Source organism: Patella vulgata, chromosome 2 (genome assembly GCF_932274485.2).
Source record: "Patella vulgata chromosome 2, xgPatVulg1.2, whole genome shotgun sequence".
Taxonomy (NCBI): domain Eukaryota; kingdom Metazoa; phylum Mollusca; class Gastropoda; family Patellidae; genus Patella; species Patella vulgata.
Window position 1 is genome coordinate 46,462,424 of NC_065880.2, and position 12,888 is coordinate 46,475,311.

The window sequence follows — 12,888 nt, forward strand, 5'->3', positions numbered from 1 at the left end:
GCTCAGCTTTTTCTTTTATGCAATCGAGATTTGATGGACGCTGTTCTCCTAAAATCATTTCTCCATTAAAAATAAAATCTATAAAGACCCTTTCCTTTCGTTAGAGAATCAACACGAATTTTGTTATTTCTTATGAAAAAAAAATGATAACATCAATAATCTGTTATTTTCTCTTGCTTCATTAACGAGAAGTTCCACTCATAATAATTTTTTTACAAAAGTAAATACAATAATGAAAAGAAAGTAGCATCAAAATCATTTAGTTTTCTTAAAATAATACTTGGTATGTAAATATGAATGTATATTTTATATCATTTCATACTTGGCAATATTCACAAGTTATCAGCTTTAAATTTACTTTAAGCCTGTCGCGTTATTATTATTTTCTTTCTTAGACTAAGATATGATAATTTTAATCTTAAGCACTACGTGTGCAATTCGGCATGGGGTGGGGAGGGGTGGGTTGGGGTGAGGGGTGGAAGGGGTGCACAGACAACAGCCTACTTTCCTTCTATTTCCAAATACACAGGAATCTTGAAAATTTCCAAAGTTTATTTTTGATCCGCTCCGACCTCTGGACTATAAACCAGAAAAAGTCAAATATAGTGTTTAAGAACATGCACACAGAGATCTCTCATTCGTACTGATCAAAACATTATTAAATTCTTACACATTTGAGCCTTTGTAAGTATCTTTGAAATAATATAAAGACACCCGTTAAAGATGCCTTACCTGTGCGTGCCTTATGGGGTGTTTTTCAGGAAAATCAACATATTTCTAGTAAGATTGTTTGTCTCTACTTTCCATATTTCAAATATGTCATACTTTTATTGGAAGTAAGTCGGAATGTATCTTTAAATGCACAGTATAAATATGATCAATTGCAGATTTTTAATATTTGATTCGTTATCCACTATTTAAATATTTTGCACAATGCAGAACGGGGAGCATAAAACATTTCACCTTTAAAGTTGCATTATGTAAGAGCTAAATCTGCCTATTGCACGAAATTTTCAATATATTCATTTTTCATTATCTATTATAGCAAGAACGACCAGCTCTTGATCTAAATCTTACATAATGCATCTTTAAGTAACGAATTAAGACGCCGGGTGTAACGTTATCAGTGTAACTATTGGCCATTGATTATAAATAAAGTAATGTTTGCGTGTTATAACAGCTACTAATCGTATTCTGGAAAAATATGGCTGTAGCAGAATAAACGTCAAATTCGTTCGTGTTCGTGTAGAAAGTGTATATTCATGTTTAAACCAATATCATGACACTAACGTCTATATACCATATAATAAAACACTATTTAAGGTGATAAAACATGAACGAAGGCGTTTCTTTGGAATTAGAACTTATTAAGTTATAGTATTGTTTTGTCGAAGGGTATATATTTTTGATCAATATTTTCACCATCATATCGTTTTGCTTCCAGACGCTTTTCACGAGGGACCATATATAATCGAGCCACTTCTCAGAATATTCTCTCCGTATGGAAAAGAGGTGAAACGAACGCGGGCAATGTGAAGACCAATTCAAAGCTGATAAGTTTATAACTGCCATTTGGGGTCTATCAAAGCTGGTGGCCACTTATTGAAAGAGAAAGCTCTGGTGATTAGAGGAGCTAATTCATGTCTCTACTTGTCAGTGTTAATACATGAAAGAAAGCAGCCAAAAGCATTGATAATTGATTTACGTCTGACATCGCGAGAGGGAATTAGTTGTGAAGTCTTGTCTAGTTCGTCCCATGCATTTAAATGACTCGCTGGTATCAATAACTGACACGAGAAATACGCAATACGAAGAACTTTCCCTTTGCACTGTTTTTTTGTATTCATTCCATGGCTTGCGCATATAGCAGAGGTGCTGTCTTCTCGTTTAACAGGGCAACTGTCTGATATGTGATATGAATATGGCAATTATAGGTTTATTCAACATTCTGAAAGCTGTCCGTCGGAAATGCACCCTCTTAACATAATTATTTAGCATACACTCAGCTTTGTAAAACCCAATTTTCAGACCCATAAGATTTCTGCATATCTTGATAAAGGAGCGAGATCTTTTAAAGGGTGTTGCGGCTCAGGGGTTAAGATATGTGGAAATAGCCAGAACTGTTGTTTCACCATCAGACAGTACTATTTTACCAACTAACCACTAGTTCTTGAACAATGTACCCCACATACCCGACTTCGACTTCACTCACCATAAGCCCCATACACAACCCATCCCCCCCTCGATGAGTTGGATACTTGGATGTTCAATTGAATGAAGGTTTGACATGCTATATGACAAATGGAGGAAACAGTCCAGTACCCTTCTGAAGCTTTACCACTAATCTCTTCTTTTCCAGAGACTTTTATTACATACAAATATTAACATTCCCCCCTTTGTTAACCATGGTTATTCTTATGTGCCCACCTCAGTAACATCTTTATATTTTGTTACTCCAACTCAACCACAATCATCCGTTCCCACTCAATCTTATCCTTTTTAATAATATGTTCTGTCAGGGACCCATGTTATTACATCAGCATCTTATTCTGTTTTTCTGTCGCTAAAGTCTGGGATAGCGGTAGCTCACGCGCGATGCGGAATTGGAAAAGAAGTATAGTAGAAGACGTTATTGATGGACGAAGCAGTAAAGGAGTAAGAGTTTAGTGGGCGCGAAGGCCTGGTTAGTTCAAAAGGCAGAAAAAGTGCAAGAGTTTAGTGGACGAAGTCGGAGAAGGATCTGTTAGAGAAGCAGACAATGGATGGTTAGAGGAAAATACGAGACAAGAAAGTGAAAAGAGCTGGAGAAAAAAACTAGTTATTGGAAGAGATTGGAGAAGAAATAGATAGTAGAGGAAGCTGTAGAAATCGTGGTTAGTGGAAGATGCAATGGATATCAGTGGTGACTGCAATTTCAAAAGATAATCAGAACAAGAATGAAATACAGCCAAAATAATAAGTGTATAAAAAGGATTGAAGACGGACCAAAAAATAAAGAATAGATGAGTCATCAATGAAAGAAAGGGTTATCTAACTCCGGATAACGATCAGTTCTTACAGTGTTAGATCTGGTCATGGTTGATATTTTTCATCACCACTCGTTAACAAGTTAATGAACACGGTAGCCTATATCCATATAATCTATTTGTTTTATTATCAGAGATGTTAATGCACACGACAGTTTAATCAATGATGTATAGGTTTTGTGCTAGGAGACATTATTACGTGAGGATTCGGGACAAAACATCGTTAAAGGCCATCGCTTAACATCACGGAGTGTGTACTCGAATCATTACTTCTTGGTGTCAGAATGATTTTACTGTTATTCCCTAAAGATTCGTTAATGGTAGATGAAAGTTTAGTGTATCCTATTAAATAGTCTTGGTTGACAAAACCCATTAAGAATATGAAGTGTTGTAAAATTGATCGGGTACCAGACGTGTTAACTGAAATATGATGAGATGGCATGAAGAAACATCAATGCTGGCTTAGATGAATAAATGACGACATATCATATTAGGATTTCCTAATATGTTTTTAACTATTACAGAACTTGACAATGTACTCCACAGTAATATGTCATGCTTGAGTCGTGGTGCATGATTGGTCTGACTAATGACGTTGAGTAAAAGCAAACGGTGAGGATGTTCCTAAAGGTGAAAAACTATGATTCTTAGGGTTAATAATAAAGTTTAGTGCTTTGCCATACGCACAAGTTACAATTTCATATTTTTAAGTTATATTTTTAAAATGTATTAAAATAAAGCCCTAAAATAGATGGTATCTATAAACAGTCCTACCTTGTTAAAGAATAATCCTATTAATCCTATAATTCACTATTGCCAGTTGAGAAATTGGCAAAAATATATATCATTTTCAACTTCAAATTCAAACGTTGGAAGATAGCTATTCCATGGTGGGGAATAGGAAAACAAGAGAGGTAATTGTGTTATTATTTCCGGTGTGAAGATTTTTAAGTGCGAGAAAGATAACCTATGATCGTATAATAGTGAGTTGACAACAACCTATTGAGCAAAAGACAGAAATAATTATGATTTGACTTTTTTAGAAAATATGAAATTGTAAAAAAATATGAGGAAAAAAATCAATTTGAATAAACATACATTATGCACGACATGTCTATGGTAGAACTATATTTTGAATATAAGAAATTACAGAACCGTAACTGGGGGAGGGGGGTGGCGTATGCCTGCAAAAATTTCGCCATAGATATGCATTGTCCGTCAGCACAAAATCAGATCATGTAGATATAACACACGCGGAAAAGAAAAGTGTATATTTCCGCTGGTGTTAAATTGATATCTGGTGTTTTACTATTCTGAACAGGACATATACATGTACAATATTAAAATTTATCATGCCTGTAGTGTCTGGCTGAAATTTCTTTAACATTTTATCACAGTATTGATTCGTGAAGTATGTCACTTGCTGAACTAACAGATTCTAAAAACAACTGCAAATCACTTAAATCCTACATTTTAAATGTTACGACACGGTGATTTCGTCTGATATAAATGTCGTAGGTTTCCCTTGAGAATCTTCTTTTTTTAGCTATGGCTTTTCATGCTAAGATTTGACTGCAGCTTTGTTTTATTGATTTGCTAAATCATGTTTTTACTGTTTGTTTCCATCAAAACATTAACAAAATAAAGAGCTATGTAAATATAACCTTTAAAACTATTATTTGTTCTGATTTTTAACACCCTGTTCAACTCATGCTTTATTTGTTTTATCTTTCTAGATTGTGAAAAGACTTTTTTGGGTGCTTTATTGCACAAATATACTTGAACAATTTTAAACTTTAATCCATTTTCAATATATTTCCGTAGAACAATAATTCGCATATGATTATTTTGATAAACATTTACACTTTGATGTCATTATTCTCCAATATTTTGCTTGCTGTTAGCGCCTTTCTCGAGGTCTCAAAATACTTGTACATACATGTACCCACACCTTTTCTCTTTGTACAGGTCATGGCGGTAGTGTGAATTGAATACTTAAACTTAATGATGTTTTCTTCAGCACTGCAGTTCTTGCCTTTATGAGTTAGATATTGGCAACTACATGTATCTGCATACCTTCAATATTCCAAAATCTTCCGAGGGAACGAGATCATTTCGACACCAACAGTTCTGGCAAGGCAGTGACGTTACAGTTTGTCTCTTTAGCTCAGAAATAGGTCTGGTAGAACTACAAATGAAAAAAAAAGGATTTTATATTTTCCGAACATCAGAGGGATGTAAAAATTGAAAATTATACAAACTCATATGACACTACCCTGTATATTAACTGGACAACTAGAGGAGTGACCCATTTTGAATACGTTTTTTTTTTGCTATTCACCTCTCTGCTTTTGTGTGTCTAATATACCATTTCATACTCGGTCGATACCAGAAAAAGTTTCCACTTCGCCTGAACATATTTTCGTGTGACAACCTCGTCGAGGTCTTCTATATCTACTACATTATCCAAGGCTGTCCACGGTAGTAAATAGTCCCCACGGGGATCAAATTCTGTAGCGATTTTCTCACCAACACGATTTAGGGCCTACATTAGGGATTATATAGGCTTTATCTGTTCCCCAATCCTAAAATTAAATGAAATATTGTTTATAAAAAAAATATATTCAAAAGGAGCCTATTATTTGAGGATAGAGTGCAGTACGTTCTTGTACACTCTATTTTTCTTGACTGTAAATATTATATTAATTTGGAGAACAGTAGGTCTACAAACTTCATGCCCCCTTCTTTGTATGTCATAATTCTTCATTAATGGAGTATTTCTCCCCTGCATTTGTGATTGTGTGGTGTGTTTTCTTTGTGAATAATCATGGCGTTATCTTGCTTAAGTATTTTTATAAGCACGGAAACAACCAAGGGGATCACAAATGGCGTTATTGTAAATGAAGGACCCATTATTGACAGTTCAAATTCTGACAATAGCGGCCATGAGTGCTGCTGTCAGTGGAAGGGGTGCATGGGGGGGGGGGGGCGTTAAGTCGTTCGGGTGGGACTAAAAACCGTGGTCATGTGTACACGTTGCAATTGGATGGCGAGTAGGCGAAAACGCAACATTTCCCTCACACCCCTTCATTTTATTTCATCATGATTTAACATGTGACCAAGGAGCTATCAATATATTTTAATCCTCAAGTTGAATCTTAATTTTCTTTTATATAAAAAGGATTATTTTGTTCATTGTTTTATAAGAATATAGCTTAAGACTATAAATTTAAGACTTATACACAAAAAGCGTTTTAACAAAATAAACCATAGAAAATATTTTTGTTTGATACATGACTTGAATTTAATATCAATCGCACCAGTATCACTGTTCGCTCTCTGAAATATGTCGTTTTTCCTTTAATCCTTTTCAGAGTCAGACATCATCGATCCAATCACGTCTCATTTTTGACAGTCAGAACATTATTTCAGCATTATCGTCCATAGACAGATTGCTGTTATATCCAATTCAATTTTATTAGCGGCTTTATAACACCATTTTATTTCCAATACGATGATTCGTGATACTAAACGGGTAATGAAAATAAAGCTTACAAGAAAATAATTTAATCCAGGAAAAACATGCAACAGTGGTTCGATATTAAATCAATGTACTAGTAGAATATACAGGATTAGAAGTGAGGTCTGGCAAAAATGATCACGCGGAAATTAAGGGAGTTACAGGCAAATGCTTACAAAACCTGCACAAAGGAAGGCGGAAGACATCAGTAGTGGAACCATTTCTAAGTTTTTCCTAGTTAGTGGTGCAGGAAGGGGAGGAGGGCTGGCAAGGATATCGTCTAGTCATTCGGATGGTAAGACAACGGCGTTTAAACCTTGACAGTTGGAATTCAATTGCTGTTTGGGCAAAATTTCCATTATGACACACTGCATGGCGTATGTGAGTATGTCATCAGCTTGGTTGGAGTAGAAAAGTAGGATGGTAAACCCCCATTTCATTCAATCATTCATTCATTCTATTTCCGTGAGCCAAAACAAACGAATAGCATCGTAATACTGTGTATATGGCGAGAATACGGCTATAGAAACGAAGGTTGTATCGAACTTCAGCTGCATACATAGAATTTAGCAACTACTCTCTCTCTCTCGAACTGGGCCTAACACAAGACTGTCAGATCTTTTGCGCATATGCCCAAACAATGGGCATTGGTCAAAATTAGTTAACATAGTAATGCCACTCTACTCTTACACTTGAAATAAAATAAATTCACACTTATGATGATGACGGATTGTCGCTAGTAAAGTTACTTCTTGTCCAATAAAACAAAGTACAATGTGCTTTTATAAGTAAAGATGAAAAATCTGTTTGGAATTCTTTCAATATTTAACTAAAGTCTAGTTCACAACCCGCTGCACGTGTTTTAGACACGCACGGGTCGTAGGGTTTGGTAGCTTGCAGACCGACCGCAACAAACTGGGTGAAACTTTTGTAAATAGTACGGGGACAGTACTTGTCACGTACAGACTGCACGTCTGACTTGTTCAAGGGGTGGGAAAAAATGTCTTCGTAATTCCGTGGAAAGCGTAAGTCTGACTTTAAATTAACCAATTTCGTGCGTCATAAGTACGACCCGCACTTGTTATGCACGTGATTAGCACGTGACACTTACTCCTAACGAGCGTGAAACGCAAACCAGTAGTGAGTATTAATAATTTGCCTCCGGCATATCGACCCAAAAAATTGAATATTTTCATTTAGTTTAAAACATTGGACACCAAAGAAGAAGGGCTCAACGTGTATGTCGACTGCTCTTCCAGGGAGGGAAGAGTCAGAGGAGCACCTGCTTGTCGCCAGGAGGCATCTTCAACGATGTGCCAGAATGCCAAATGCATTCTCAGCAACACGGCGTGCACAGGATGTGCGCTAGTTGAAAATACGTTGGGGTTCTTGTCATCACATGAAGGCTGTGGGGCTTCATCATCCATGTTAGCAATGGGAAGTCGTCATCTCCCACCAAGATGTAGGACAGGTCTCTGTCATCCCCAAAGCAATGGTTCTGGGGGAGGAAGAACAAGTTCGTCATTTTCCAATGCAGAACACACGCACCAACACCCGTCCACAAGAACTTGTATTGGCATCTACAAGGCCCAAGAGTATTATCGAAAAGAATCCTTTGTAATTGTAGTACTATGACCCACTGTTCTCGGGCTTCTTCATATGGGTGTGTTTTCCGTCAATGGCTCCTATACAATGAAGATAGTTCCAGGGTGTGAGAACCTGGCTTCTGTACCTCGAGCCATATGTCGACAGTCCCAGGAATGCTAAATAGTTCACCTCTGTATTCCTCGTATAGCCAGGAATTGGTTTGTAATAACCAGTTTAAGTCCGGGTTCATGTGGACGGCGGCTTGTTAATGCAGAATGGCACACGCATCAAGAGCTTTGCAAACATGTCAGAAGGCATCCGCTTGTACGACACAAAGTCTCCTTGGAACTCCCTCTCATAGGCGTACGAGCTGGGCTGGGGGGCGGCCGCCCCCCCCCCCCCATTTTGGGCACCAAATGCTGGGAAAATTTGGGCACACAATTGTACTTTGTAAAAGTTGTATAAAAAAAATATTGTATTCTTGAATGTGTCCAATTTAACAGCGAATTTATTATTATTATGTAACATACTAAGAACCTAACTACATTTTTTGGGCACCAACCACCACCGCCCCCCCCCCCCAGTCAAAAATTTCCCCGTACGCCTATGCTCCCTCTCGAATAGGTTGTGATACTGATCGAAAAGCCACTGCCGTACAATCCATGGGTGTACCCACTACCGCCTCTGTCGCTTCGCGTTCCGACGTCGATATTTCCAGGTTAGCCTGTAAACGTTCAACAACCTTAATCGTGTCAGTATGGTGACAGCCATATTTGTGCTTTCTGCATGTTAGGCAATCTCCCAACACTGCATACAGTGAAATCCTTATACGGCATTTAGTAACTGAACATATGATATAAAACACAAATTTATATGGAAAACAATCACTGGGTTTATTTCACACTACGACCAGTGATTGTTTTCCATATAAATTTGTGTTTTATACTGCATACAGTGAGATGTCCCTAGAATTTGCATGTGCAGGACCAAAAGTTTCTAGGGCCAGTCTGTGATCTTCTACGGTGCAGATGTACAATATGAGTACGGACCTCGTACGTACTGCATGCGTACGTGTTTTTTCGCAAAACCCGTAGAATTTGCATGTACAGGACCAAAAGTCTCCAGCGGTCAGTCTGCGATTTTCTACAGTGCTGAACACCCGCAGGTGACGCGCAAGTTTCACGCACGGGTTTACTAAAATTTCTCCCGTAGACTGCCTGTGGTAGCACGTACGGTGGGTTGTGAGGTAGGCTTAAACTAACACACCAGAACACCTATAAGCACACACATAATAGAGGTAATCTAAGAAAATAAAAAACATCAACCATAACAATCAATCATTTTAAACAGAATAAAGATATCGATTATGCATTCTTCAGACGATTCATTGTGTAACTTTGCTAATCATCAAACATGATTCAAAATAATTAAAAGTTATTCGAATTGACATGTGCAAGCTTTTGATAAGCGATTACATCAACATATTGAATTGTGTGCAATTTTGTTTGTTACTTCCTTCTTTTTATTGTTCTTTTGTTATTATTTAAGTGCGTTGAGGTGTGTTTATTGATTTGTATTGACAACTAAATAATGAAAACACACAAAGTGCAATTATATTCTGCTGTTAAGTATAATGTATTTTAATGACATCGGACCAACTGACTTCATAAAGAGTACATTAAACGTTATGAAAATATCAAAAATGATCAGTTATTCAATAAACATATATATAACCAGTCTATATTACATTTTCTGACTCTATTAATATTTTATATGCTGCAAAACAAGTTCTTCTTTATGCTCTCTTAGACTTATTGATTCTGATTCTTTATTTAGTTTAGATAAGCTATCGTGTCACCAAACTTTTATTGACTATAACCGCTATGGTGATCCGTGCCTATTCCTCTTCACCTTGTATCCTTCATTTGTTTATATCCGTTGCTAAGGTTCCGTCTTTTTCATCAAATTGATGCGGAGAAAATTGCATTGTACAAGTCGTCGACTTGGGATAGACTTTAAGATACCAATAGATTGGTTGATTACGATTCAGGTAGGGTTTTCTTTACTTAAGAAAAAAGTGAATTAATTATTTATGTAATAACGTCTTGAGAAAAGGGCCTTTTTATAAAGTGCACGTAATTTAAAATTAAATATAAAACAGGGAAATTAAATAATATCTAACATTAACATTTAAAGCCTCAGGATAATCACGTTGGAGACGTAGGTTGGTGTTGTTGAAATGGTAGTGCGTGAGGGTGGCTGTAGATATTGCCAATACACTGACGATATCACCGCTTATTTCCAAGACTACTAATTAAATAAGAATGAAAATAATATCTGGGTATAAGATCAAAAATAATATTTGAGCAAAAGAATGGAAGTAATAATGAAAATAATATCTGAGTATAAGAATGAAAATAATATCTGAATATAGGACTGAAAATAATATCTGAGTATAAGAATGCATATCAGAAAGAAAATTATATGAAAGTATAAAACTAAAAATAATATCTATAAGAATGAAAATAATAATGAAAATTACTATTAGAGTGTAAAAATGGAATTAATAATGAAAATAATATCTGAATATGCATGTAAGAATGAAAGTAATATATCAGTATAGGACTGAAAGTAATATCCGAGTAACAGAATGGAAATAATATCTGAGAATAAGAATGAAAATAATGCCAGAGTATAAGAAAGAAAGAGTATCATGTCACAGAGAAAAATAATAACATCAGTGTAAAGCAATGTTTATGAATCTTTGTCTTTTACAAGGTTCGGTTCTTATATATATTTCAACGACAGATGCAACAGACTTTTTCCAAGAACGGGTCCCAGGTTTTGCATGTTGTATAAGGCGGCTCGTGTCGATATAAATTTCCATTTTCGAAAAACTAAACCTGTGCCTGTTTAATCAAGAGATATGAAGTGATAACACTAGAAGGTGTGTCGACTATTTTGATTAGTCGGCAAGCGAAGATGGAAAACCAGTGAAAATATTCGCCAACATTTGCTATCTGATATAGCAATGGTTAATGAATTGATAATGTTTGAAGGGTAATTTGCGAAATATTTTAGACACCGTTTGGCATTTGAAACATGATTTTCTATGATCCAGTTTGTTTTCGACAGTATTTTGCTACTCCACGAAATTTCAATTTTCATATTAAAAAACCCCACGAGAAATACTCGGCGAGCGCATCAATTTTTCCACACAGAACTAAAGTCTATACTTTAAAGTCATTCATTGTGCTCGAGCAATAGGTAATTTGAGTGGCCACATAATTCTTCTGTCTCCTGACTAACAATTTATTTTCAGTATCTTAGTAACGGAGGAGAGAAACAATTCCAGTTCGTACCATTGGTAAGGCTGGACCAGTGGCGCAGCTAGAAGTTTGGACCGCAGTGGTTGTGTTAATGTGGGGGGGGGGGGGGGGGGAGGGGGTAAAGCGTTTAAATTTGTCGACAACATTGTTTAGGGATCTAGGAGACATTGTCGAGCATATCGATTCACAAAGCCTTTGGTTCCTTTCCAGGCTTGCATCTTATTCCTATTAAGCAAATGATATGTCTGCTCGAGCTAAGCGTTTTAATTTGTTTCAATTGTTTTAATTTGTAATTAAAATACATATATTTATCATCTTTTTGGATGCTCTTTCAAATTGTGTACATATGGGTTTGCGACTATTTACGCCCAATTTACAGTATAATAAACGGGCAGTAGAAAATTTAACATATTTAAATAAGCAAAAAAGACAAAACAACAAAATAAAAAAAGCCTACAGACTTAAAAACATTACACACACCAAGGCCCTATTTACTCTTATATGCTGTTACTCTTGTCTGGATTGGCTTCAAGAACATCCATGACAGGAATTAAAGAATCTACATTGAGGGTCTCTCCCAGAGAAAGTTCGTCTAGTGATTCGGATGCTGTTCCATCACTGTCAGTGCCGGACTGGGCCCACCTGTCCACCTGTCCGTGACAAGTGGGCCTAAGCTTATTAAAAAAAAGTGGGCCTAAGCATATAAAGAAAAAATAAAAAAGAGAAAGAAAAAAGAAAAGAGAAAGAAAGGAGAACAATTATCAGTTATCATCACAGAAGTAAACAAATATCATCATAAGCTTGTGAGGTTCATGAGCTTATGATGATATTCGTTTCTTTCTGTGAGTTCGAAGATTCTCGCTATATTCTGTGATGTGCGTCAACAGAACTGTCAAATGCGTGTACTGTATGTATATTATAATTTGCATTATTTTCATCACGGAGAATAAAAGGTTTTTGTTTTTGACACTTACGAGAATTCTCAAATTCATCTAATGATAATGCTCTTAGGTCATTCTATTATCTAATTGTATCAGGAAATAAAAAATTTGCCTTCTTCTGCTTTGGTCTAAAATGCTTGGAAAATGGGTTTGTCAATTTTCAAAATTTTCCTGGGGGGAGACCCCCCCCCCCAATCCCCCTCGGACACTCGCGCGCCTTCGCCGCGTACTTGTGTGGGCCCTGGTCAATGACCAGTCCGGCACTGATCACTGTTATCTATTGTTCATACTATCTTTCTTCTTAGTTTTGTATCTCTACATCCGAAAAAATAATTTTTATCCCAATTAAATCGCATGTTTTAAATTAACTATAATTGCGAGCTATGGCTGTTTGTACGTGTGCCCAATGAAATTTGTGAACTTATGGGAGCCTTGCTAACTTTATGAAATTGGTCTTTCAGATATGTCCAAAGGTGACGCATGAA